Below are 25,990 nucleotides of genomic sequence, written 5' to 3'. Positions count from 1 at the left end.
CGAAGAGAAACCCCTGCTGTTCTCCTTCCAAATTCCTGACCCACAGAACCCGTGAGCATAACAAAATGGCTCTTTACAAGTTTGGGGATGGCTTGTTAACAGAGAAGTAAGTAAAAGGAAAACCTGGAATGTGTTTTTCTATCCTTTTATTTTTCTAGCGTTGTATTTTTTTGTTTTGTTTTGTTTCGTGTCTCTTATAAATAGCATGTTCTTTTTTTTTCCAATCTGAGTGTCAGATGCAGACTCGCGAGCAGGGACTCAGACGGTCACGGTGACTGCACAGTGAAGCCTGAGCCCACACATCACATCTCCTGCCTGGATCTCACCTTCCTGCCCATCCTTCCTTTAGCAGCTCTGGCACCGGTTTTCTCTGCCTGGTTGGTGCGAGGCTTCAACTCCCGTATGTTCCCTCACCTGCTGGGACCTCCCCGACCTCCAAGTTGGCTACCAGACCTGTCCCTGCCCAGAGAAACTTTCAAGTTGGCTTGGAAACCCTGCGGGCCGGCTGACAGGCCGGTCTCGGGGCTGGGCGGAGGAGGTTGCCACGTTCTCCCAGCGCACATGCGCAGTGGCGCCAAGGCGAGGTCACCGCGAAGCCGCCGAGGCGCCCGGGACACCGGGCGGGGTTTCTCAGGTCCGGACTGGGGCGTGCGGCACCCGGCCAAGACGTGCTGTGCTTTCCGGGGAAGGAAGTGGCGGAGCCTTAAGACCCGTGCAGCTCGGGACCGAGCCCGCCACGCAGGCGCCCGCGACGCCGCCGCCATTGTTGCCTGTGGCCTCTCGGGCTGCTGGGGCTGCGCGGCCGCCGGGCCCGGCGACAGGTAACGATGTCCCAGGCTCCAGCGCTGCCTCCGCGCAGTCAGTGAGCGCTCGAGCCCGTCCACGCGGGGCGCCCGGGCTTGCGGCCTGCGGATGGGGCAAAGGCAGGGTGGAGGTTGCCGTGGGGGCCTAGTCGCAGGTTCCCCAGCTCCGCTGCTCTCGACCATCCCGGCTGAGGAAGACTAAGAGGGACGGGCCAGGAGGGAAGGAGACGCCACTGGCGCATCGCTTCTGCAGGGCCTTGTGAACAGTTTGCGTTGGTAGCACAACTGTGGCTGAGCAGAGCTCAGAGCTGGAGTCTGGGGACAAGTGGTATTGGTTCTACTCCAGGCCAGGCCAGTTCTGAGGTTTTCAAAGGGAATTTTAGCTTTGAATATATCCTTAAGCAATTGACTTCTGTAGAAGCATTGACAGGCTTCAAATCACACCAGCCTCTCCTACTGCGTTCCAGTCCACCCACCTCATCTATTTTCCCAGCCCTTTGGAACCTAGAATAGGTTGGTATTAACATGCAAAGCAGATAAATACTTGCCCCTTCACCCTGATAGTTCGCTTGGGTAGACTGAGCACTTTATTAAGAAGAAATTCTTCAGCCTGTTCCAAGTAACAGTAGATTTGCTGTGTTGATATTGGGAGCCAATTCAGTCATTACGGCGACTGTAACATCAGTGGCTTAAATACTGAAACATTTTTTTCTGAAAAGTTTTTTTTCAACAAGTTAGAATTTTAATCTGCCATTTTCCTCAGATTCTTTAAATTATTTATTCTATTACCACTTTTGCATAGCGGCTTCAACCCCCCACCAGCCTCAAGCAGATTGCAGGTTTTTTGCCATTCTAGGGATTTAGGGGAGGAAGATGAAAGTAAAGCGTTTTGTATTTGTGTTTATCTGTGTGCCCTGAAGAGTCTCTCTGTGTGTGTGTGTGTGTGTGTGCGCGCGCGCGCGTGCGCATGCACACGCACGCCGAGTGCAACAGGAATCTGTGACCGTGTGCTTTAGTTTGTGTTTCAGGGCCTTTTATCCATCCCTGCAAGCTCTGGGCTCAGAATTTGTAACTAAGGCTGCTAACTCTACCTTGATTCTATTCTGCCCTTAGCTGCAGCCACCCTTGATATAGTGTCTTTGTGACTCTAGCATGACACTTCAAGCAGTTGGCTTACTACTGAAGAAATAAAGAATATCACCAGATTGACTCTACTGTCTGTTAGAGTCAGCAATGTCAGCCTCAAGCAAGAGAATGTCCAGTTAGTCATGCTCACAATCTTTCTAACGCGAAAGCCAGAAAAGGCGGACACCACAATTTTGAGAAGGAAACCCTTACTTCACGAGGCTTGCATGACACTGAGACCTGTCGACACAATTTTAGGAATTTTTCATACCCAGACCTGGTCCTCAAAAGGCATTGAGTCAAATCCGAGAGCTCTGCCTTAAATGGCTGAGACCTGAGATTCACTCAAAGGAACAAATCCTAGAGCTGCTGGTGCTGGAGCAATTCCTAACCATCCTACCTGGGGAAGTTAGGACTTGGGTAAAGTCCCAGTATCCAGAGAGCAGCGAGGAAGCAGTGTCTATTGTGGAGGATTTGACTCAGATTCTAGAAGAGGAAGGTGAGAATTGTAGAGCAAAGAGGGGAGGAATCCTTGGGTGGTTAAAGAAAACAACTAGTATATCAGAGAGCAGCTCCTTTAAAGAAATTGTGGAAAACAAAGGTTAGTGAATGAGTGAGAACAAGGCTTTAACATGAACTCCATCCTGCGTATTGTGCCCCTTCCAGGTTGCTTGGGAGCACATGTACATTATCTAAACCCAGAGGAGAAATGTCCTGAAAGAATGACCAGATATAACCAAATTACCCATGGGCTTGCCCTCAGAAAGTTTACCTGGAGAGGTTTGCATCATTTTAATAAATCACTTGCTTTGTGAGTTGAATTTTACAATAACATACTTACAAAAAGATAGGAAAGGTCGAGAAAACATTCTTTTATTAAGAAAAGAGACAACTCACAAAGTTAATATTATATAAGGATTTAGTAAAAAAAAAAAAATGTGAATTTTTTACATACACTTTAGAGTTCCAGAGCAGACATGTTTTTTGAAGTCTGCATGAACATCTTAGGACAAGCCGTTGGTCCCTCCCTCTGTTTCTTTGAAGGAGTTCTGTTTTGGGGTTTCCTTCTGATTTCTCACCTTAGGAAGTCATAGGTGTCTATTTGGTGAAGGTTTTCATAGGCTGTTCAAACAAGACTAATCTCTGTCATTGTCTCTTCCTCTTTCCTATCTCCTCAGAACTCTGCCCTTTCCCAAGAGACCCCAGAGGAAGACCCCAGAGAAAAACATACTTTTTAGGCAGGGTGGCTAAATGACTTGGTAACCAAAGTGAGTTTGATTTCTTTTGCGATTTGAAAATGCCTTCGTGTTTGGGGACATTTTCTCTCCTGGCTTTGTAATAACTGTGCCCTCAAAAGCTCTAAGACTAAAGCCTCCTGGGCAGCGCCGGTGGCTCAGTGGGTAGGGCAAGCCTTCTGGGCAGCGCCTGTGGCTCAATGGGTAGGGCGCTGGCCCCATGTACTGAGGGTCATGGGTTCAAACCCAGCCCTGCCAAACTGCAACATAAAAATAGCCAGGCATTGTGGCGCGTGCCTGTAGTCCCAGCTACTCAGGAGGCTGAGGCAAGAGAATAGCGTAAGCCCAGGGTTGGAGGTTGCTGTGAGCAGTGTGATGCCATGGCACTCTACCAAGGGCAATAAAGTGAGACTCTGTCTCTACAAAAAAAAAAAAAAAAAAATGACTTAAGCCTCCTTAGTTATCTTAGTTAGCCTATCAAGGTAGGTAAGTGTACTATATAGGAAGTGGGCTTCCATTGCCTTCCCTTGGTATGCCTTTCCTCACCCTTAGACTCTATTGCATAGAGGTTGAGGAATCAACCTCCACAGCCATTGAGCTTTGGTACCTGGCTGTACTATTGAATCTGTGTTCTGGGACAAGATACTTAACCACTCTAAAGCTGAGTTATTCAAATCTCATAAATAGAACCTCTCAGTTGTGAGGATTAAGTATTAGGAGACTTGCAGTAAGCCTGGATTACAGTAAGTGATTAATAGATAATAATTGCTAATAGTCTTTTTCCTTATTAATAAGTAATTAAAGGCCATGCATTTTGTAATATCACTGTTGATCATGAGTGTGTAATTTGAAGGAATAGCAGTTTAAGCCACCTTAAGAGAAAGATTTACTGTAAAAATATAAATAGTCTTTCTGAAATTAGAAAGCCTTTGGTAAGCAAATTAAAATGATAATGGTTACATAGAAAACCTAAGAAAATCAAGGCAAAAACTGTTAGAAATAATAATAGAAAAATTTAGTTAAGTGCTACAGAAAATGGCATGCAAAAACTAATCACTTTCTTAAGTATACATAAAAATCATGTGGATCATAACATGAAATAAATGATCTCATTCAAGTATCACCCCCCAAAAAAAAAACACCTTAAAATATCTAGAATTAAGCATGGTACAAATTTTGTAGTGCCTTCATGTCCTATATCAGTTTATAGGACAGGAAAGAGACCTTGAATATTGTAAAGCCATCAGTTCTCTCTAAATTATAAACCTAACGCAATTTAAAATACCAGTATGCCTTTTTAAAGATACAATTATATGAAAAAATAAACATGTAAGAGTAATTAATATTTTTTAACAAAAGTTTATGTTAAAGTACAGCAGTTCAACAGGGTCATTATTGGTATCAATTTTATTTTAAGAAAGATTCTGCATTTCAATATAGAGCATGTAAAAATATCTTAAAATTTTAAACTATAGCATGCTGTTTTTATTCTTAAGGCAAAGCTTAAAAAGTAAAGCCATTCAACTCTGTCATACATGTTTAAAATTCAAAACCCCCCCTTTTTTTTAAATGAAATATAGAGTCACCAATGCATGCATTGGTGCCAAGTAGTTCTGCTAGTTCTAGTGGCAGTACTTTGTTTTCAAAATTCCTTCCCTTTAGGGTCACAGAAAGATGCTCTGGGGTCACCTGTGCATTGGAGAGGGGTTTTGACTCAACAAATTTTATGGTCCAACTAAAGCTTAAGATTCTGTGACCACCACCACTTCTACTTTACATGCACTCAGTGTTATACTGTACCCCTTCCTACCAGTACTTAAACTGATTTAAGTTATATTTAATAATTTAGGAATCAATGACATTCAAAGATGTGGCTGACGACATCACCAGGGAAGACTGGGAGCTAATGCATCCCGTGCAGAAGGAATTATACAAGACTGTGACATTACAGAACTACTGGAACATGGTTTCTCTGGGTAAGGACCATCTATAGCCCTCCTTCTCCTAACCTGCCCACCAGAGTATCTTTCTTCACTCGGTTATTAAAAATGGATTTGGTCTCTGAAGTACTTACCTGACAAGGGGGTCTAGAAATGAGTGTTCTCATCCATTCAGACACAAAAAAATGACTCTGTTCCAGTCCCTTTTCCCAAATGAAAGATTTCTAAGCAAAAGATCATTGAAAACTTTGATGCATAGCTGCACAGTGCTTGCCACCCTGTGCTGCCCTTCCTTACTCTCCTACTCTGAGGGAAGGTTTCTTCCCCCATGATCTCCATGGACTTATCCTCTTGAGTGGCAAGAAATTTTATCCTAGCTCTGAAAATGATGACAACCTAATAGTCTTATTAGATCATTTCCATGGACTGTTATTTTCCTTTAGAGGTCTCTCCTCCAATATAAGTAATAAACTTTGAAAAACTGTTTATCTCCAGTATAAAATTCATTATGTTTATCCTGAACAGGACTTACAGTATACAGACCAACTGTGATTCCCATATTGGAAGAATCATGGATGGTGATGAAAGAAATTTTAGAAGGCCCTAGTCCAGGTAAGAGAAAAACCAGCACATGAACTTGTTTGCACTTAAGAGTCTATATTCTAAGTGTAGTGAGTTGTGTTTTTTAAATATAGCAAAGTCGATGTCTGCAAAGGCATCCCAGCCTGTTAAGAACACTGAACCCTTTGGCATTGCTTCCTTACAGAGGCTGTCTCCAGGAAGATAATTTTCAAACATCATTTTTATGTTTCACTTGTTTCACCATTCTAGTTGACCCATAGATCCCATTTCTTAAAGCTTTCATTATGCCATTTCCCCCCTTCCTCTATATTTAAACATGTAAGACTGTCCCTAAAAACTTAAATTTCAGCCCAGCTACTCGGGAGGCTGAGGCAAGAGAATCACTTAAGCCCAGGAGTTGGAGGTTGCTGTGAGCTGTGTGAGGCCACGGCACTCTACCGAGGGCCATAGGGTGAGACTCTGTCTCTACAAAAAAAAAAAAAAAAAATCTTAAATTTCAGGGTGGTTCCTGTGGCTCAAAGGAGTAGAGCACTGGCTCCATCTGCCGGAGGTGGTGGGTTCAAACCCAGCCCCAGCCAAAAACTGCAAAACAAAAAATAAAATAAAGAAAAACTTACATTTCACAGGGCAGCTCCTGTGAAAACGCCTCGGTTAGGGCACCGAGGGTGGTGGGTTCAAACCCAGCTCCAGCCAAACTGCAACAAAAAATAGCCAGGCGTTGTAGTGGGCACCTGTAATCCCAGCTACTTGGGAGGCTCAGGCAAGAGAATTGACTAAGCCCATGAGTGGAGGTTACTGTGAGCTGTGATGCCACTGCACTCTACCAAGGGCAATAAAGTATGATTCTGTCTCTAAAAAAAAAAAAAAAAAGCAGACTTAAATTTCAAACTTTCTTCTTCTGAGTTGCTATTATTCTGTTCACTGACAAGGCGCTGCCTCCACTTTTGCAACTTATCCCCTTCTATTTTATAATTATTTAAAAAGAGTATATTTACAAGCTTCAATAATTTTAAAACAAGACCAGATATGTACAGACATGTCTCCCATCTATATACTACATTCATCTAGTCCCTTCATCTCCCCAGCATGCAACCAGTTTTTAGATCATATCCATGAACCACTGTTTTCCTGTAGAAGTCTGTCCTCCCAAATAAGTAGAAATCAGGTAATAAACTTCAAAATAACTGTTTTTCCCCAGGATAAAATTCTAGCTTTTATCTTGGAGATAAACAGTTATTCCAGGTATTTGTTTTACTTTGGGTCTTTTGCATGTAAATTCAATATGAAAATTTTTTAATATAAATGGTAGGATACTATGTATATTATTTTGTATCTTGCTTTATTTTTTAACTTAAAAGTTTATCTTTCATTGAACATGGTGGCATGTTCTCGTAGTCCCAGCTACTCAGGAGACTGAAGCGAGTGGATGCCTTAAGCCAAAGAGTTCAAGTCCAGTATGGGCAGTATAGCATGACCCTGTCTTTATTTAAGAAAAATAAAATCATATCTTGGAAAGTATTCTAAATGAGTATGTAACGAGTTAAGAGCCCCTCGTTCCTTTTTTTTATATCTGCATTATAAATTTTGTGTCTCCTATTTGTTAAACTTATTCCTTATTGATAGAATTTTTGCTTGTCCCAGGTCCTTCTCTCCTCCACAACTTCAAACCTATAAAAAGTTGTAAGCACAATACATTGAACACCGATGTGCTGTTCACCTGGAATCTTTAGTTATCATTTAGCCATTTTTGCTTTATTGCTTTATGCACACACATTTGGTTTTTGCCCTGAAGCACTTAAAGATTACAGGCATCATGATGTCTTACCCCTAAATATCTCCTAAGAACATTCTTCTACATGAGCACAACAGCATTCTTTCATTCCAAATATTTAAGATTTGTACCATGGTATCAAATGTATAGTCAAATACTCAGATTTGCCCCATTGTCCCTGAAACATCCTTTATAGATATTTTTCTCCCGGTGCAGCATCCAGACAGAACTCACATGTTCCACTTATTTATCTCTTATCTTTAGTCCCTTTTAATTAGAACTGTGCCTAGCCTTTTTTATTTTTTTTAATCTTTCATGGTATTGACATTGTTTTAAGGACCCAAGCTATTGTTTTTCCCTAGTGACCTACAATCTAGATTTGCCTGGTTATTTCCTCAAGATGACATTCAACTTAAATATTTTTGCCAATGTACATGGTATTTCAAAGATGATGTGTACTTTCCATTGCTTTTCCTGAGGAGGCACATGTGTTAATTTATCTCATCATTGGTGATGCTCAGTTTGGTTAAGGTGGTGTCTAGAGGAGCTCTTCATTTTAAAGGTGCATTCTTTTCTTTGTAATTAATAAGTCATCTGTGGAATGATATTTTGAGGCCACATGACTATCCTTGATATTTAAAATTTTAGCACACATTGGTGATATTGCCTTATGTTGCTGGTTGTAAATGGTGATTTTCTAATTCAGTCATATCTTCTATGATTTGGTGTAAAAAAATAGCTCCTTGCTCCTCCTGCCCCATTTTTATGTGCATATATTGCTATGAACTAATGGAATTTTTAAAAATTCAATGTGTTATTCATCCATTAATTCCAGGGGGGGTTGTTTTGTGTTTTTATTTTCCATGCTCACTCATCCCAAATTTGGGCAATGGGAGCCCTTTAAATCAACTCCAAACATCTTTTTGACATGTTCCCATTTAATCTTTGAGCATGTCCTTGCTCTCTGGCACTGCAGTGTTCTTTAGGCTCACCTTGTGCTTGCCTTAGTCTTGGAATTTCTCCAAGGAACCCTAAATGATTTTAGTGGGGAATGGTATAATACTTAGAAACCAAGATCCATAGCTCAGCGCCCATAGCTCAGTAGTTGGGGCACCGGCCATATATACCAGGGCTGGGAGGTTTGAATCCAGCCCGGGTCAGCTAAACAACAATGTCAACTGCAACAAAATATAGCTGGGTATTGTGGCAAATGCCTATAGCCCCAGCTACTTGGGAGGCTGAGGTAAGAGAATAGCTTAAGCCCAAGAGTTTGAGGTTGCTATGAGCTGTGACACCACAACACTCTACCGAGGGCAACATAGTGAGACTCTGTATCAAAAAAAAAAAAAAAAAGAAACCAATATCCAAGGAGTAATTGTTTACTATTACAATTACCATTACTTCTAGATCTGTTTAGTGGATAGAGGTGGGAAATATGTATGTGCCAGGTATTCTTTTTTGAAGTCCTGAGTTCATACTGGTGACTTTAATTCAAATCCAAAAGCACAGGGATATTCCATTTTGTGTATTCCCATATTCCATTTTGTATTTCCTACAAATCCTGTTTTCTAAAACATCAGTATACTTACGTTTTTGCTCTGTCATATTACCACTACCAACAACAAAATGTCTACATAAAGTTTCTTTTTTGTCTCTAGAATATATACCACTAAGGATAGCATTTTGTTGCTTTTTCTTTGTTTTTGTAAAACAAACTCAAAATTGTTTTACATTTTTGAATATGCAAAAATATTAACATGGTTCAGAAGTTAAATCTGTGTAGAAAGGTATACACTCCCATTTCTTCTGCCCTATTCCCATTCACCCCCCATGAGTAACCATTTTTGTTTGTTTCTGGCATATCCTTCCTGTGTTTCTTTGCAAAAATAAATCATTATTCTTAAATCTCTTTTTGTGTACAGAGGAAGTACACTATACATACTCTTACATCTTGCTTTCTTATTCCTTTTTTTTAAATTTAGAATATATTAATTAAATAATTATGACAGAATATAATGTTACCTTAGAGTGAATTGCTTTACTTTTTCTAAAAACTTCTTTGAGGCCAGGCACAGTGGTAGCTCATGCTTGTAATTCTAGCACTCTGAGAGGCTGAGACAGATGGATTACTTGAGCTCAGGAGTTCCAGACCAGCCTGAGCAAGAGGAAGACCCTGTCTCTAAAAACAGCTGAGCATTGTGGTGGGCACCTGTAGTCAGTCCCAGCTACCAGGGAAGTTGAGGCAAGAGGATCACTTAAGCCCAAGAGTTTGAGGTTGCTATGAACAGGGATGCCATAGCACTTTACTGAGGGCGACAAAGTGAGACTCTGTCTCAAAAAAATAAATAAATAAACAAATTAATTAATTAAAATAAAAACTTAACTTTGGTTATTAGGCAGTTAAAGGGTCGTAATACTTATATAAGCTAATTCTTCTTTATAATTTACAGCCTTATTTGCCTTATTTGGCAGGATACAAAATACATTTATAGCAGTAAATTTGGGGGGAATAAATTCAGCACACTCTAATGGAAATAAGCCTGGACCAGAGTGAAGGTAACCTTTTGGGAGATATTGCCAGTCTTGGATCACTTTAACATCTCCACATAAGGAGTTGTTTAAATCATTGAGAGATCATGAATTGGGGTTGTCAGTCCTTAAGAAGGAGCGGTATATGGTTATACATTTTAGGGGGAGATTTTGCCTCTCTCCAAAGAGCACTAATACTGAGAAAATCAAGTTCCTTTATTCATTCTATAGAATTGAGGTTTGGGGGTTTTATTTTTCTTTCCTGTTCTTACAGTGTATGTAATCCTCTATGCAAGAGAATCCTGTCAACCTACCCTCCTTGGCTGGGCCCCAGGTTTTATCTTCTGGCCTCTACACTTCCAACAGTGGAAGCTTAAGGTCAGCAGCCTGATTGAGGAGCTATCTTAGGCAGCCAACGTGGCCCTTGCAACTCTCTGCCTTCCAACTTTTACTTTATTTTCATGTCCACTATGATTTTTGAATTTGAATCAAAGTAATAAAAGTACTTGATAAATTCAAACAGTAGAAGGAAGCAAATTAAGGGTCTTCCCCGCTCAGTCATTAGTAGAACTTTCTCCCCTTAGATTATCAGTATCTGTCTGTCTATAATACATACAGTATACCTCTACACAGATAGGCTCTCTTACTCTACATCCTGTTATATACCTGTTCTGTTTTTCTTTGCTTAATGTGTCCTACATACCTTTTCATGTCAATATACCTATTATCATTTATCAATATACCATTATTCCTTATTCTAACAGGTCCCTTACTGATGGCTATAGCTATCAATTTCAGTGAGTATTCTATTAAATGGATATATTTGTAAAGGTGTTATACTTTGATCTGCATCTTATAAAGTTTCTGAACGATCCAGTACCATTTTTGCTATATTATGAACTATATATATGATAGCATTATATTATTCTTGATATTTGCAAATTATGTTTTCGATCTGGTTTCAAAGGGGGAAAGGTTCATAACCTAAATTTTCTTATAAATCATCATACTAGAACCATAATAGGTATAAACAAGTACATATTTGACTGACTCATTACAGCTAGATTTGGGGGTCAGAGCTTTTTCATTCATTATGTGTGTGGGTTGTGCATGTATATTGCACTTTTACTTGAGTTCACCTTTTTACAAGTTACTGTCATTTGTTTTACTGGTTTTGTTGAGTGGCTACCCTATGCACAATGTTGGGCTATTTTCTGAAGGAAATATAAAAGAAGGATAAATATTTTCCAGAGTTTGCATCTAAGTTGGAAATAAGAAATGAACAAAATTGTGAAATATAGTCGTGTGCTGTATAATGACATTTTGATCAACAACAGACTGCATATACACCAGTGGTCCCCTAAGACTATAAGGGATCATATATCAAAGCCTAACTCACGGCACTTGATATTATATTGCTGATCAAGTAAGGGAAATGCCTGATATTCAGTAATGGCACTGGGACTTTGGGGATTCCATGTAAAATACTTATAAAAATAAAATGATATATACCATCTAGGTTTGTATAAGTACATTCCAAACATGTTTACATAGCAACAAAATAGTGGCACATGTCTCAGAATATATCCCTGTCATTAAGCAAAGTGTGACTGTGATCATACAAGGTCAGGTTCTGTCACAGGCCCAACATTGTATTAGGTTGAAGCACATGAGACTTATGATATTTAGTCATTTTACTTATTAAAAAGGCAGTTTCATATGTGATTTAACCTAACCTGTATTTTAGATTCTGTAAAGGAGCATTGTGGAGGGAACCATAAGCTTGGGTATAATCCTCCTTTTTAATAGGTACAGAAGGTATGAAAGAAGAAGGCCTAAAGTCTGGGAGTATTATGGAATCTATAGAAGGGTATGAAGTACTAGTACATAACTTTAAAGTAAAGCTGAATATGAGGTATGATAGGAGATAAAGTAGAATAGAAAAGACTAGAATATTTTGGGACTCAGTGCCAACTGAACTTTTTTCTTTTTCTCTCTTTAACATTTATTTTTTATGCCACTGGCTCTTAAACTTTAGTGTATATTAAAACTACCTACATGGGCGGCGCCTGTGGCTCAAGGAGTAGGGTGCCGGTCCCATATGCCGGAGGTGGAGAGTTCAAACCCAGCCCCGGCCAAAAACCACAAAAAAAAAAAAAAGAAAAAAAAAAAACTACCTACAGGGCTTGCTAAAATAAATTGCTCAGCTCCACCACCAAAGTTTCTGATTCAGCATGTCTGAGTGGGACCCAATAATTTTAACACTTTAAAGACTGACAGTGATGCTTTTGCTGCTCGTGTAGGGAATGTATTTTGAGAAACATTATTTTAGTCTGTGGGACATTTACTAGAGATACTTAAGCATAGAAAGCACTTCATGAAATTGCTTTAAGAGTATTATGTAGGATTGTGCAGAGTAGACTGAAGATAGCATGCTGAGAATCAGCATAGCCTCTCTGAGCACATTTTAGAAATTAATCCATGAAGCCATCCCAAGTTTTAGGCACTGTTTCCACTTCTGTTAGCTATGTCACCTGACCTATTTTATTTACACAATGCTCATACTGAATAGTGAAGAGCCTCTTTGTTTTAACAATTTAGTCTCACATTTTGGGCCTTCTTTTTTCCTTTCCCAAGGTTTAAAGGCCATTTTAATGAAGTTGTCAAAGCTATAGTCTTTGGTCATTTTATTTGTATTTATGATTTTTATTCTATTTTGGCCATTTCTGTTTTCTAAATAGAGGAATACTTTTATATTCTTTTTATTTCAGAATGGGAAACTGAAGCGCAAGTGTGTATTCCAGCACAGAATGTTACTAAACTCACAAGTGATGGAACCCAGACCATCAAATTAGAAGAATTATATGACTTTGATGACAGATTAGAGAAGCAAGAAACAGATACCTTCTGGAAAATTCCCACTAATGAAAGAAATTTCCGTTTGAAGTCAGCCCCTTTACAAGAAGATGACCCTACAGAAGAATATCTTAGTAAATATGATATATATAGAAATGATTTTGAAAAGCATTCAAACCTAATTGTACAGTTTGATACCCAATTAGATAATAAAACACCCATATATGATATAGGCAGTGCAATCTTCAATCATGTCTCACATGGTATTGTACATAGGAAAATACTTCCTGGAGACAAGCATTACAAATGTAACATGTGTGGGGAAAAAATTAGGAAATACCCATCCCTCCTGAAACACCAAAGTAGCCATGCCAAAGACAAATCTTATGAATGTGAAGAATGTGGGAAAGAGTTTAGGCATATCTCATCCCTCATTGCAGATCAGAGAATGCATACTGGAGAAAAACCATATGAATGCCACCAGTGTGGTAAAGCCTTCAGTCAGTGTGCACACCTCACTATACATCACAGAATTCATACGGGAGAGAAGCCCTATAAGTGTGATGACTGCGGGAAAGACTTTAGTCAACGTGCACACCTTACTATACATCAAAGGACACATACTGGAGAGAAACCATATAAATGCTTGGAATGTGGTAAAACCTTCAGCCATAGTTTGTCACTGATTAATCATCAGAGAGTTCATACTGGAGAAAAACCTTATATATGCAATGAATGTGGGAAAACTTTCAGTCAGAGTACACACCTTCTTCAGCATCAAAAAATACATACTGGAAAGAAACCATATAAATGCAATGAATGTTGGAAAGTGTTTAGTCAGAGTACTTACCTTATTCGACATCAGAGAATTCATTCTGGAGAGAAGTGTTCTAAATGTAATGAATGTGGAAAAGCCTTTGCTCATTCCCCAACTCTTATTCAAAATCAAACTACTCATACTGGAGAGAAATCCTATATATGCAAGATACGTGGGAAAGACTTCAGCAAGAGTGCAAACCTTAGCATCACAGGACACATACTGGAGAGAAACCATATAAATGTGGTGTGTGTGGGAAAGCATACAGACAAGGTGCAAATCTTACTCACCATCAAAGGATTCATACCGGAGAGAAACCCTATAAATGTAATGAATGTGGGAAAGCTTTTATTTATTCTTCATCACTTAATCAACATCAGAGAACTGATACTGGGGAGAGACCCTATAAATGTAATGAATGTGATAAAGATTTTAGCCAGAGAACATGCCTTATTCAACATCAGAGAATTCACACAGGAGAGAAACCCTATGCATGCCGTATATGTGGTAAAACTTTCACCCAGAGTACAAACCTTATTCAGCATCAACACCTTCATACAGGTGCCAGGTGTCGTAATTAATGAATAAGGGAGACTTCATTGAGGTTTTACAACTTGATCATTTAAATTTTATTTTGTGCACGCTATGTGTTAAGATATTATCCAATAGAAATCCAAAGTGCAATATTTTAGGTACCACTCAACAGAAGTATTAGAATTAGTAATATAGATATAATCTATTTAAATTTAATGTGAAATTTAAGAAGAAAACCTCATTGCCTTATTAATCTTTATTTGATACTAGTTTAGTTCTTGAAAGAAACCCTTTGACATTGTATTCAAAAACATCTAATTCATCAACTCTTACTGTATTTCAAGTACATCTCAGTGAGGCCTTATGAGTGTAATTTTGGAAAATGTCCCTCAAATGAGATTTCACCATAAAGGGTGATCCTGAGATTATAGAAATAAAAATCTGTGTTCAGGCCTTTATATCTTCCCAGCATTGAAGCCTTAAAATATAGGAAGGGTTCCCTCCCCTTTTCCTGTCATGCCATAACTGCCATATGGAGCCTGTAGATTTGCAAAAAAAGAAAAAGTTGAAAGTATCTTAAAGATTTCTCTGTGACCACCGTTTAGAGTTTCCCTCAAATACTGAATTATTAAAGGAAGAGAAGCTTAAAGATATGTTCAGATAGAGAAACTAACATGTACATAACACTTAGACATGTATACATATTTAAACAGACAAAAATAAAACACTTAAAAGCTTATTAATCTTTAAAACATGTCATCCAGAAGGGAAAAATAAGCACACAGTTCCCATTTTTTTCACCTGACTCCTAAATTTATAACTTAAGATTTCTCTGTGACTGTTTTACTGTGGAAAGTCCATTTCTTCCATTAAAACACATTTGTTGAGTGGCTGCTATGCTCAGGTCCCAAACTTCCTAATTGGATCCTTTTAGGACTTAATACTGTGTTGAAAAATCACAGCCAATTTAAGCAACAAAAATCTTTCTAGAGTAATGAATGTAAGGACGTGATCTTAACTGTTCTGTCATGGAATGAACATAAGAAATTTCCAAATGCTGCCCATATACCAAGACAAGGGAGTCATAAAAGCATCTGTGTAGAAATATGATAAAAAATAAGTGATGGAGAATAGACTAGAGTTCACTGCAAAAAGTGGGTCAGGGATAAATGGGAAAGCTTAATGAAGTGAAGAAAGAATGTATAAGTAACTATTATACAGGAAATGTTGTTGGACTTGCTTTACCTAAGAAAATAAGAGTGGCAACTTATGGCTCAGTGAGTAGGGCGCCGGCCCCATATGCCAAGGGTGGCGGGTTCAAACCCAGCCCCGGCCAAACTGCAACAAAAAAATAGCCGGGCGTTGTGGCGGGCGCCTGTAGTCCCAGCTGCTCGGGAGGCTGAGGCAAGAGAATCGCGTAAGCCCAAGAGTTAGAGGTTGCTGTGAGCCGTGTGACGCCACGGCACTCTACCGAGGGCGGTACAGTGAGACTCTGTCTCTACAAAAAAAAAAAAAAAGCAAAATTCAGCTTGCTTATAAGAAGAAACTAAAAACAAAATAACTGATTTTTATTTTTATTTTTGCAGTTTTTGGCTGGGGCTGGGTCTGAACCCGCCACCACCTGCATATGGGACTGGTGCCCTACTCCTTTGAGCCACAGGCGCCGCCTAAAAATGACTGATTTTTAAGGAATAATTGGAAACTTGGTACTTTATACGTAAAGTAAAATAGAGATGATTCTTTTAATATGTCAGGAAAGGAAATTCTATTGGAAAAAGCATTGATGCAGAAACTTTCATTGGTGCCGTAGTCATCAAACATTGGTAAGTGAGTTCTTGAGTCTTAAACAACATAAAAGGAAAACTGGCAGGAATGCAAATGGAAATAGGTACAAACTCTATTATAATTAATATTCACAGCATTCCACTACCTGAATATAAGACCATATTCTGAGAACTTAGATTTCATTCTGTTCATATTTGTTTCTCCAGTGCCTTGCATATAGCATGTAATCAATACTTATTGGTTGAATTAATGAATAAATTACATAAACTAGAATATTAAGGTAGAATTGACTGGCATGGACTGCAAATTGGTAGAATTAACAATGCTTTTGTGTGTCAAGAAATATTTAATAAGTATTATTTACTGGGTAATAGGAATTGGTTAAAAATGGAGAATCAAATTTCCTGGGACATCTTTGCACAAGGAAATTTTCCTGAGCTAAATGAGGGAAAACTGATACAGATTCTGGTGCCATAATTAACAATTTAAGCATTAATGGTCATGCAGCTTCATTTGGACATCACTGGTTAAATAAACATCCTATGAACAGGTGCTGAAGGAAAGACCTGGGGTGCTAGCATCTTCAAAGCTATATTGAATGTTTTCTTTATGAAACTCTTACTTTCTCTTTTCTTTGCCTTGGTTAACCTTGATGTCAATTATCATCCTTCACAACGCACAGGTTGCAAAATACTTAAATTGTGCTCATTCCATAGTTACCATGTTAAAAGAAAAAGTTGTGTTGAAGATACACATTGTGATGCCACTTCATCCCTAACATACTTCTTTCTCTTGGATGAACATGTGAAGTGTTACCGTTCATAGCACCTTCCTTTTCATTACTTTGTATTTCCTGCCTTTGTGTGTTTTATGTAAATAATGCATTTATAAAGTCTTCCACTGATACACAGAGACAATTGATGCCCTTATAAAAGGATAATAGTGGAGAATCCTAGATCTTTGTGTATTTTTTCTAACTTTACAGTTGTCCAACCCATGAATAATTCAACAATTGTTAGCAAATAGTCCACAACTTATTTTGAAAGTGGTCAAATACAAAAAAAAAAAAAAATTAAATAAGGAAGTAAACTGTGTACCGTCACCCAAATTCTAAAATTAACATTTTGCCATATTTTTTACTGAACAATTGGAAAATAACTTATAGACATGACATTTCACTTCTAAATCCTAAAGCATGCATTTCATTAAAATATAGCCTCAGATATCAATAATTCCATGCTAAGACCCTGTCCATGTTTAAATTTCCCGTTGATCCTGTCAGTTTTCACACATAGTATTTGTTCTATCTGTTTCATCTATCTAAAACAGTCTCCACTTTTGTTTTTTCTTCTTGTTTTAAGAGAGCAGGTTGATTGTCTTAAAGAATGTTTCACATTCAGGAATTAAATGATTATTCATATGTGGTTTACATGTGGATTGTTCCTGTATTCTGTAAATTAGCTAGGGCCAAAGGCTTGATTGAAGTCAAGTTAAAAATTTTATTTTTAAGACAAAATCTCACTTTGTCACCCTCAGCAGAGTGCCATGGCATAATTCAAAGCAACCTCAGACTCTTGTGTTCAAGTGATTCTCTTGCCTCAGCCTCCCCAGTAGGTGGGACTACAGGCATCCACAATGCCCAGCTATTTTTAGAGATGGGGTTTCTGTCGTGCTCATGCTAGTGTCAAAGTCCTGAGTTCAAGCAATCCACCCACATCAGGCTCCCAGAGTACTAGGATTACAGGTGTGAGCCACCGCGCAGGGCCTCAGGTTAAACATTTGTAATGGTAACCACACTTCACAGGCAAATTTCATATTGCATCATATCAAAAATGTCATTAATATCTAGGTGACTTACTATCATTGATGAGACACTTGATCACTCAGTTGAGGTGGTAACCATCAAATCTTCCCAATAGAAAGGCAGTTTTTCCCACTACAATTAGTCTGTGGACTGACACGTTGGCAGCATATTAATATACTGTTTGGCAACAACTTTTCATTTGGTTTTAGTACCCACCAGTGATCTTTGAATCAATTTTTTCATCAAGGTTGCAAAATGCTAATTTTTTAATTATGTCATTCTTTATCACACAATGCTGACAGGCATTCTCTATGGGGGAACTTTTTCCTCATCAACTGGGAATGCAGTAGGGCCAGTGGTGCTCAGCTCTTTTCCTTTACCACAGCGGTTCTCAACCTGTAGGTCACGCCCCCTTTTTAACAGTGAAAATACATTGTGGCATTAGGAAGGTTGAGAACCACTGCTTTACCAGTTTAAGAGTTTAATTACCGAATGATGCCCCATGATCATATCAATGTACACAGCTATGATTTAATTAAAAAAAGAGTTTAATTACCAGTAAGAGTTTGATATTACCATCTGCAGTGATGACAAATTGGTCAGTGGGTTATAGTCAATTATGATCATTTTTTTGATGTTCAAATTGTCCCAAATTGACTAATTGGAACCTTTAAGTAGCTCTATGTCCTTTTAACATTTCCTGTCTAGTCTGGAATGATTTAATTTTGCCTTCTGACACAAGATATCTCAAGTTCACCTTGCACTTTTCAATATCCCAGACACCGGATTCCTGGCTTCTTTTAGCAGGTAAGCTGTTTAGAAACCAAGACCTGGACACTAGGCAGGCTCACTGTCACTGGAGTGTTGTTAACCCTTCCTTGCAACCATTCAACTAAGTTTTCATAGAAACAACACTCTCTGCCCTCGTCGTCAGTTACATAGTACCTAATTATGTAATGAGGGATATAATTATGTAAGGCGCATAAACTTAGGGAGGAAACAACTAAGTCTTGTTAAGCATATACTAAATTGGAGAGAACATTTCCTTGTTATGTGTATTAGAAAACAGTAACTTAGCTGCATGAGGTCCTGTGCCATGGCTATTCACAGATTCTACACAGGGAATGGAGCTTGTCAGTTAATCTGTCAAATGGGTTAATCAGAGGGCAATTAAGAGAACTAGATGTATCATTCCTAATATATTAACTATTACATGTTTTGATAACTTGTATTTATAACCTAATGGCCTTCCTTTTCCGTTGTATTTCTTATGGCAGGTTTTTGGTAAGATCTAAATTTTAATCCTGAGGATCTGTTTCATGTAAATCTAAGTATCGAGTTTTTCTTTTTTTTTTTTTTTGTATAGATAGAGTCTCACTGTACCATCCTTGGGTAGAGTGCCATGACGTCACACGTCTCACAGCAACCTCCAGCTCTTGGGCTTACGCGATTCTCTTGCCTCAGCCTGCTGAGCAGCTGGGACTACAGGCGCCCACCACAACACCTGGCTATTTTTTTGTTGCAGTTTGGCTGGGGCTGGGTTTGAACCCGCCACCCTCGACATATGGGGCCGGCGCCCTACTCACTGAGCCTTTATTTTGTCTTTAAAACGTTAAATCTTTTTTTCATTCTTCGTCTTCTGGTGTCAATTCATTTGTATGTGCCTGTAAGTGTATTCTTAGTCCCCTATTTGTTACTCTCCCCGTGGCTCTTAATTTCATCATAATTAGCCCCTTAGAACATTTTTAATAACCATTAAAATGGCAAGCATGTGCACTGCAGTGGTGTGTGTAAATATGTGTGTAAGGTTGTGAACAACAGCGGCTCCTCCACTCTGCATGGACAGGGAAAGTGAAAGCCATGATGCTCAAGTGTCTCGCCTGTGGTCATGTGTCACATAGTGACAGAATGAGGATTGGAACCCCATGTCCCAGCATGTAGTTGAGTTCTTCTTATAAAATAATGTTAAATGGAAATTCTGAGTACAAACATTATGTGCCTACAATTTTATAAAATTAAGTATTTTTAAGAGATTAGAGCAGTGGTTCTCAACCTTCCTAATGCTGCGACACTTCAATACAGTTCCTCATGTTGTGGTGACCACCCAACCATAAAACTATTTTTGTTGCTACTTCATAACTGTAATTTTGCTACTGTTATGAATAGTAATGTAAACATCTGATATACAGGAGACCCCCGAAGGGGTTGTGACCACAGGCTGAGAAATGCTGGATTAGAGCATTGAAAGTTTTCTTTTAATCTGTTTTTGTCTTCTCTCCCATACAGTTCCTTAAATTCAAATGTTTACATGAAAAGAGCCCAATTCAAGAAAATACCTCTCCCTGCCAATTTTTGATCCCCCACCCAGATCTTTCCCAAGTTTCGGAACCATACAGTCAGTGATCACCTAGAGCTAGCTCGCAAGTATGTTAAAACCTAAAACTGCATTGTTTTCACCCCAAAAACCTCCTTTCTAAATTCATTGTAACTGACAGGAGCTAGAAGTTGCTTGTCTTTACTGTAGTCCTGGTAGTTTTACAATTAAGTTGCCTATTCAATGTCCACAGAGTGGAGATGTTTTCCTTTGGACAATCTTAGACCATAGCAAAATAAAATCTGTATCCAAAAGTTGAAAAGTAATGATCTCACTCCAGTATACATTGACTAAAAACTATACCTGGAGTATTATACTCTCATTCTAAGCATCATTATTTTCTGCAAGCACAGTTGTCCCTCAGAATCCCTGGAGAACTTGTACCAGGACCCTTATGGATACCAAAATCCACAGATGCTCAAGTCCCTGATATACAATGGCATTGCATTTGCATATAACTTATACACATCCTCTCATGTACTTTAAATCATTGCTTTACTTATAATGATATAAAGTCATGTAAATCATTGCTATAGTTTTACATTTTACTTTATTAGGGGGGTTCAAATGTTGTTGATCAGGGGTTGGTTAAATCCATAGGTGCAGCACATTCAGATACCCAGGGGTCATAGCACACTAGGTCATAGGAAGCTGCAGCTACAGACAGGACACTAGCATCACTGATATTGAGGCCATCAGGAGTGCTGGAAAATGTGTGCTTGCAGGGGGTCAGGTTGCCAGCACGCCGACCAGGTCACCCCTGCTGGTGCCCAGGGCACACCAGCTTTCCCAGCAAAGCTGCTTCCCTGAAGTGATGGCGACATGAAGCAAGATCCCAAAAGAAGGAAGGAAGTCCAAGAACCACAACCCCGGCCGGGGAAGTCAGTTCTTCCCGAACCCTTTCTGCCCACAAGTGTCTGCGCCCAGGAGGCCGATGGGCTTGTTTCAGGGTCTTCCCCAACCTGCCCACAGCTACACACTAGCCTCCACCCTGATATTCTCCAATTTCCAGTGTCCTCATTTTCCCCTTATTCATGCTTTTTTGTCTTTCTTGGTGTCACCCCTCTCTTTGGGAATAATGCTTATTTTTTGCATCTCCACTAATTCCTAGAATTCCTCACCGAACCCACAGTTGCCTTCCATGAGAAGAATTTTTGGCCACTAACATCCCCCTCCCATGCCACAATTATCTCACATGCCCCTCAGCATACACTGTTCTGCTCTTTCATTGAGCATCTTTCCCAAGTCTAGGTCTGTCTCCACAACGAGTGGATATCAATACTTGTTAATTATTCTGATTTTGCATTTTAATTTAATATTTTAGGCTGGGGGTGGTGACTCACGCCTGTAAAACTAGTTCTGTGAGAGGCTGAGGCAGATAGATTACCTGAGTTCACAAGTCAAGATCAGCCTGATCCAGAGCGAGACCCCATCTCTAAAAATAGCCAGACATTGTGGCCAGTGCCTATACTCCTACTTACTTGGGAAGCTGAGACAAGAGAATCACCTCAGCCCAAGAGTTTGAGGTTGCTGTGAGCTATGATGCCATAGCATTCTATCAATGATGACAAAGTGAGACTCTGTATCAAAAATGAAATAAGATAAATAAAGTGCTGGGAAGGCCACCCATGGTCCTGCCCTTAAGACCAAAGGTCTTAAAAGAAAGCAGTTAAGGGAGAGGATTTACTTGAGAACCAGAAAGACACCAACCAGTACACAGTAAGCACTTAAATATTAACTGAATAGAAAAATTCATTCACTCTAACAAACATGCATTGTACAAAGTAGAGAAGTGCAGAATATTCAGTAAAGTCTGCTTCTCACACCAAGCATGGTGGCTCATGCCTGTAATCCCAGCACTTTGGGAGGCTGAAGTGGGAGACTCTCTTGAAGCCAGGAGTTTGAGACCAGCCTGGGCAACATAGCAAAACTATGTATCTATAAAAAAAAAAAAATTTTCAGGGCAGTGCCTGTGGCTCAAAGGAGTAGGTCTCCAGCCCCATATGCCGGAGGTGGTGGGTTCAAACCCAGCCCCAGCCAAAAAAAATTTTTTTTCAAAGATTAGCAGGGCATGGTGGCACTTGCCTATGGTCCTAGCTACATGAGAGGCTGAGGCAGCAAGATCACTTGAGCCCAGGAGTTGGAGACAACAGTGACCTATGATCATGCCCTACGCTCCAGCCTGGGCAACAGAGTGTGACCCTCTCTCTTAAAAATAAAAAATAAAAGATAAATAACAATGTGTCGACCATCTTTTTTCTTCAATATTCGTAGGCTGGACCGGTGGCTCACGCCTGTAATCCTAGCACCCTAGGAGTCTGAAGTGGGTGGATTGCCTGAGCTCAGGAGTTTGAGACCAGCCTGAGCTAGAGGTCTAAAAAAAAAAAAAAAAATAGCTGGGTTTTGTGGCAGGCACATGTAGTCCCAGCTAGTAGGGAGGGCTGAGGTAAGAAGATTGCCTGAGCCCAAGAGTTTGAGGTTGCTGTGAGCTATGACCCCAGGGTACTTTACCGAAAAGGATAAAATGAGACTCTGTCTCAAAAAAAAAAAATTTTTTTTTTTTTTTGTAGAGTGCTTTTTAATTAAAGCATTTTGTAAATCATCACATTCATTTCCTCTTTGTATGTGTTGGACCCCAGAATGGAACGGGACAACCTCTCTTCTAGTACCTAGAATACTGATCATGGATAAAAGCTAACTTTGTAGCCAGGCATTGTGGCGGGCGCCTGTAGTCCCACCTACCTGGGACGCTGAGGCAAGAGGATGGCTTGAACCCAAGAGTTTGAGTTTGCTGTGAGCTGTGACGCCACGGCACTCTACCCAGGGCAACAGCTTTGAAGACTCTGTCTCCAACAACAATAACAACAACAAATGTTAACTTTAAAGAGATTATTCAGTGAAAGAAGAAGTATTCATCTTGTGAAAAACCAGAAAAGGGAAAAGGCTTAAACCTAAGACCTCGCTGCAAAAAGCAAGCTGCCATTTTTCCCCCTGCCTCAGAAATGAGCAAGAATTGGAGGCTGCAGTGCCCTACAATCATACCTATGAATAGCAACTGCACTCCAGCCTGGGCAATGTAACCAGACCTTGTCCCTAATTTAAAACAAAACAAAATGAGCAGGATCATAAAGAGCCGTGATGCCAAAGAAACCAGAGACTCTGATTTACCTTGAAAAAATTTCCACTTGTCAGTAGGTACTATATACTTTGCAAGACCCGAATAAGAGGGCAAATGAGGACCTGGAAATAGTCCTATTCACTCCCAGGTATAGAAAAGAGGCCACAAATTTTATCATTTTGGCCAGCACCTCTTCCTGAATTCCCAGTTTTCAGTGAATGCTTCTATTTCTCTCTAAAGAGTTGGCAAACTACTGCCAGCTGGCAGCCAGAGCTAAAAATGATTCTTACATTTTTAAATGGCTGGGGGGGAAAGCTAAAAGAATATTTTGTGACGTGTGAAAATTATATGAAATTCAAATGTCATTGTCAGTAAAGTTTTATGTAAATGTTGTCTATGGCTGCTTTTGTGGCACAACGGTAAAATTAACCACCATTTAGAGACTGCAAAGCCAAAAATGTTTACAATCTGGCCCTTTATAGAAGTTCACCAACTACGTCTACTAATGGGGTGGGAGTTAAGGTCCATTCACTAAGCCAATCACTCCTGGGGAGTTAGTGTCAGGAATAAAGTCAATTAAGAGAGCTCTGAGCATGGCAATAAAGGAGTATAAAGGCACAACGCCATTAAGTCCAGATTAAGGGAAGAATGGTTAGTCTCTCTGCTCAAGAAGCAGGTGGACAGAGCGGCCAAGAGCAACACCCTCTATCGACATTTCATTAACTGTGCACCTTCATCCCTCCGTCTAAAATCTGCGTGGAGAAATGTGGAATGCAGAGACTATGGGTAACAGGATAAAACTATCTGAGCGGGTTCAAGAGGTGTAGTCTTCTCTTTCTGGAGTGGCTGGTGTTCGCGTACTCTTTCGCCAGACTATTGCCAAAGGAAACATGGGTTCAAGTTGGATTTTGTTCCTAACAAACCGTCTTACTCAAGCATTCCTTCCCTTTCCCTAACTTCAGTTTCTCACTCAATTTTTAAAAGTCCACCGTGAGGGCAGCTTTTCAGAAGCGAATCCTGTTTTCATTCTCAACTACGAAACACCATCCTGTATAAGCCTAACCCACTCGGAGGGGCTGCAGAGTCCACCCTCCTGCGGGGTGACACCCAGCTAGCCTGTCCCGGGAGACCGTCGCCATCTGGCTGAGAAGGGTGTGAAAGCCAAGCGTCCCACAGGCACTAGGATGGGGCGTGGGCCTAAAACGGCCTCGATAGACCTACGACTCCGAAACCTTTAGTATCAACAGCTCCTCATGCCAGAGACAGACCCAGAGTCGAGCTCGAAAAGTGCTCTGGGACACTGGGCGTGGCCAGGCGCGGGCGTTTCTGGGAAATGTAGTCAGCAGACTCACCTTTATGCAGGCGTCCTGGCTCTGCCCCGCATGCGCGCTGCTCAAAGCCTTAGGCCCCAGTACATGCGTGTGCCCTGCCCGCCGGGCCTCAGAGGCCCCGCGGGGTGGGAGTGGTCGAGGCTGCCTGTAAATTTAAGTGGGAAAATCCAGCAAATTGCAAGAGCGCAAGATGTTCACGCGCCGCCCTAGGGGCACACCTGGACACCTCCAGCTGGGCGGCTTTGGGAAGCTCAGCTTCCCCCGACTGAGGAACTGGCAAAATTAGCAAAATGTTTGTTCTTATAGCACAAGAGGCTTGATCTGATTCAAGTTTAACTTTTTGGCAAAAAGTACTTCAATAGAATGTTTGAGTTCTACCAGATAACAGAATATCTGAATTTCTCTTTTTGTGAATTACACAACCATGGTCGATAATACCTTGATGGATTAATTCATTTGCAGTGGCAAAATAGTATTTTAAAAATTTCATTCTTTCTTTCTTTATTTTGGATTATTCCTCCAAAGAGAAACTTCCCTTTATCAACTAGTTGGCTACCCTGGGGGTATAGTTTATGTAGGAAATTGAAAATGCTTGATTTGTTCCTTTATTTGACATCTAAAAATGGAGACTTCATAGCCTTTGTATTAACCTAAATGGAAGTTGAACACATTATTCTTAGTTAAGCATCACAAGAATGGAGAAGCATTAAGCCTATGTACTCAATTTTGATATGAGGACAATTAATGTGTTCCATCTCCATCCAGCTTAATAAAAAAGATGTAAAGTCTGCATCATTTTTAGTGCCTGAATAGTATTCCATGGTATACATATACCACAGCTTGTTAATCCATTCCTGGGTTGGGGGGCATTTAGGCTGTTTTCACATTTTATTGATTGTAAATTGAGCTGTGATAAACAGTCTAGTGCAAGTGTCCTTACGATAAAAGGATTTTTTTCCTTCTGGGTAGGTGCCCAGAAATGGGATTGCAGGATTGAATGGGAGGTCTAACTTGAGTTCTTTGAGGATTCTCCATACTTCCTTCCAAAAAGGTTGTATTAGTTTGCAGTCTCGCCAACAGTGTAAAAGTGTTCCTTTCTCTTCACATCCACGCCAGCATCTGCAGTTTTGAGAGTTTGTGATATGGGCCATTCTCACCGGGGTTCGATGATATCTCAGGGTGGTTTTGACTTGCATTTCTCTAATAATAAGGGATGATGAGCATTTTTTCATATGTTTGCTAGCTATTTATCTGTCTTCTTTTTTTTATTAATTAAGTTTGTTTATTTTTGCATTTTTTTTGTTGTTGTTGTTGCAATTTGGCCAGGGCTGGGCTTGAACTCGCCACCCTCAGTATATGGGGCTGGCACGCTACTCTCTGAGCCAC

At 39.9% G+C, this 25,990-nt stretch overlaps 1 pseudogene; it reads left to right on the top strand.

Moving 5' to 3' along the window:
* The first annotated feature begins 774 nt into the window (after positions 1-774).
* LOC128579409 (zinc finger protein 287-like) lies at positions 775-14,239 on the top strand (annotated as a pseudogene).
* The last annotated feature ends 11,751 nt before the right edge of the window (positions 14,240-25,990 follow it).

This window comes from Nycticebus coucang, unplaced genomic scaffold, assembly GCF_027406575.1.
Source record: "Nycticebus coucang isolate mNycCou1 unplaced genomic scaffold, mNycCou1.pri scaffold_67, whole genome shotgun sequence".
Taxonomy (NCBI): domain Eukaryota; kingdom Metazoa; phylum Chordata; class Mammalia; order Primates; family Lorisidae; genus Nycticebus; species Nycticebus coucang.
The sequence above is the reverse complement of the archived record's forward strand: the minus strand, read 5'-3'. Positions and strand labels throughout refer to the sequence as shown.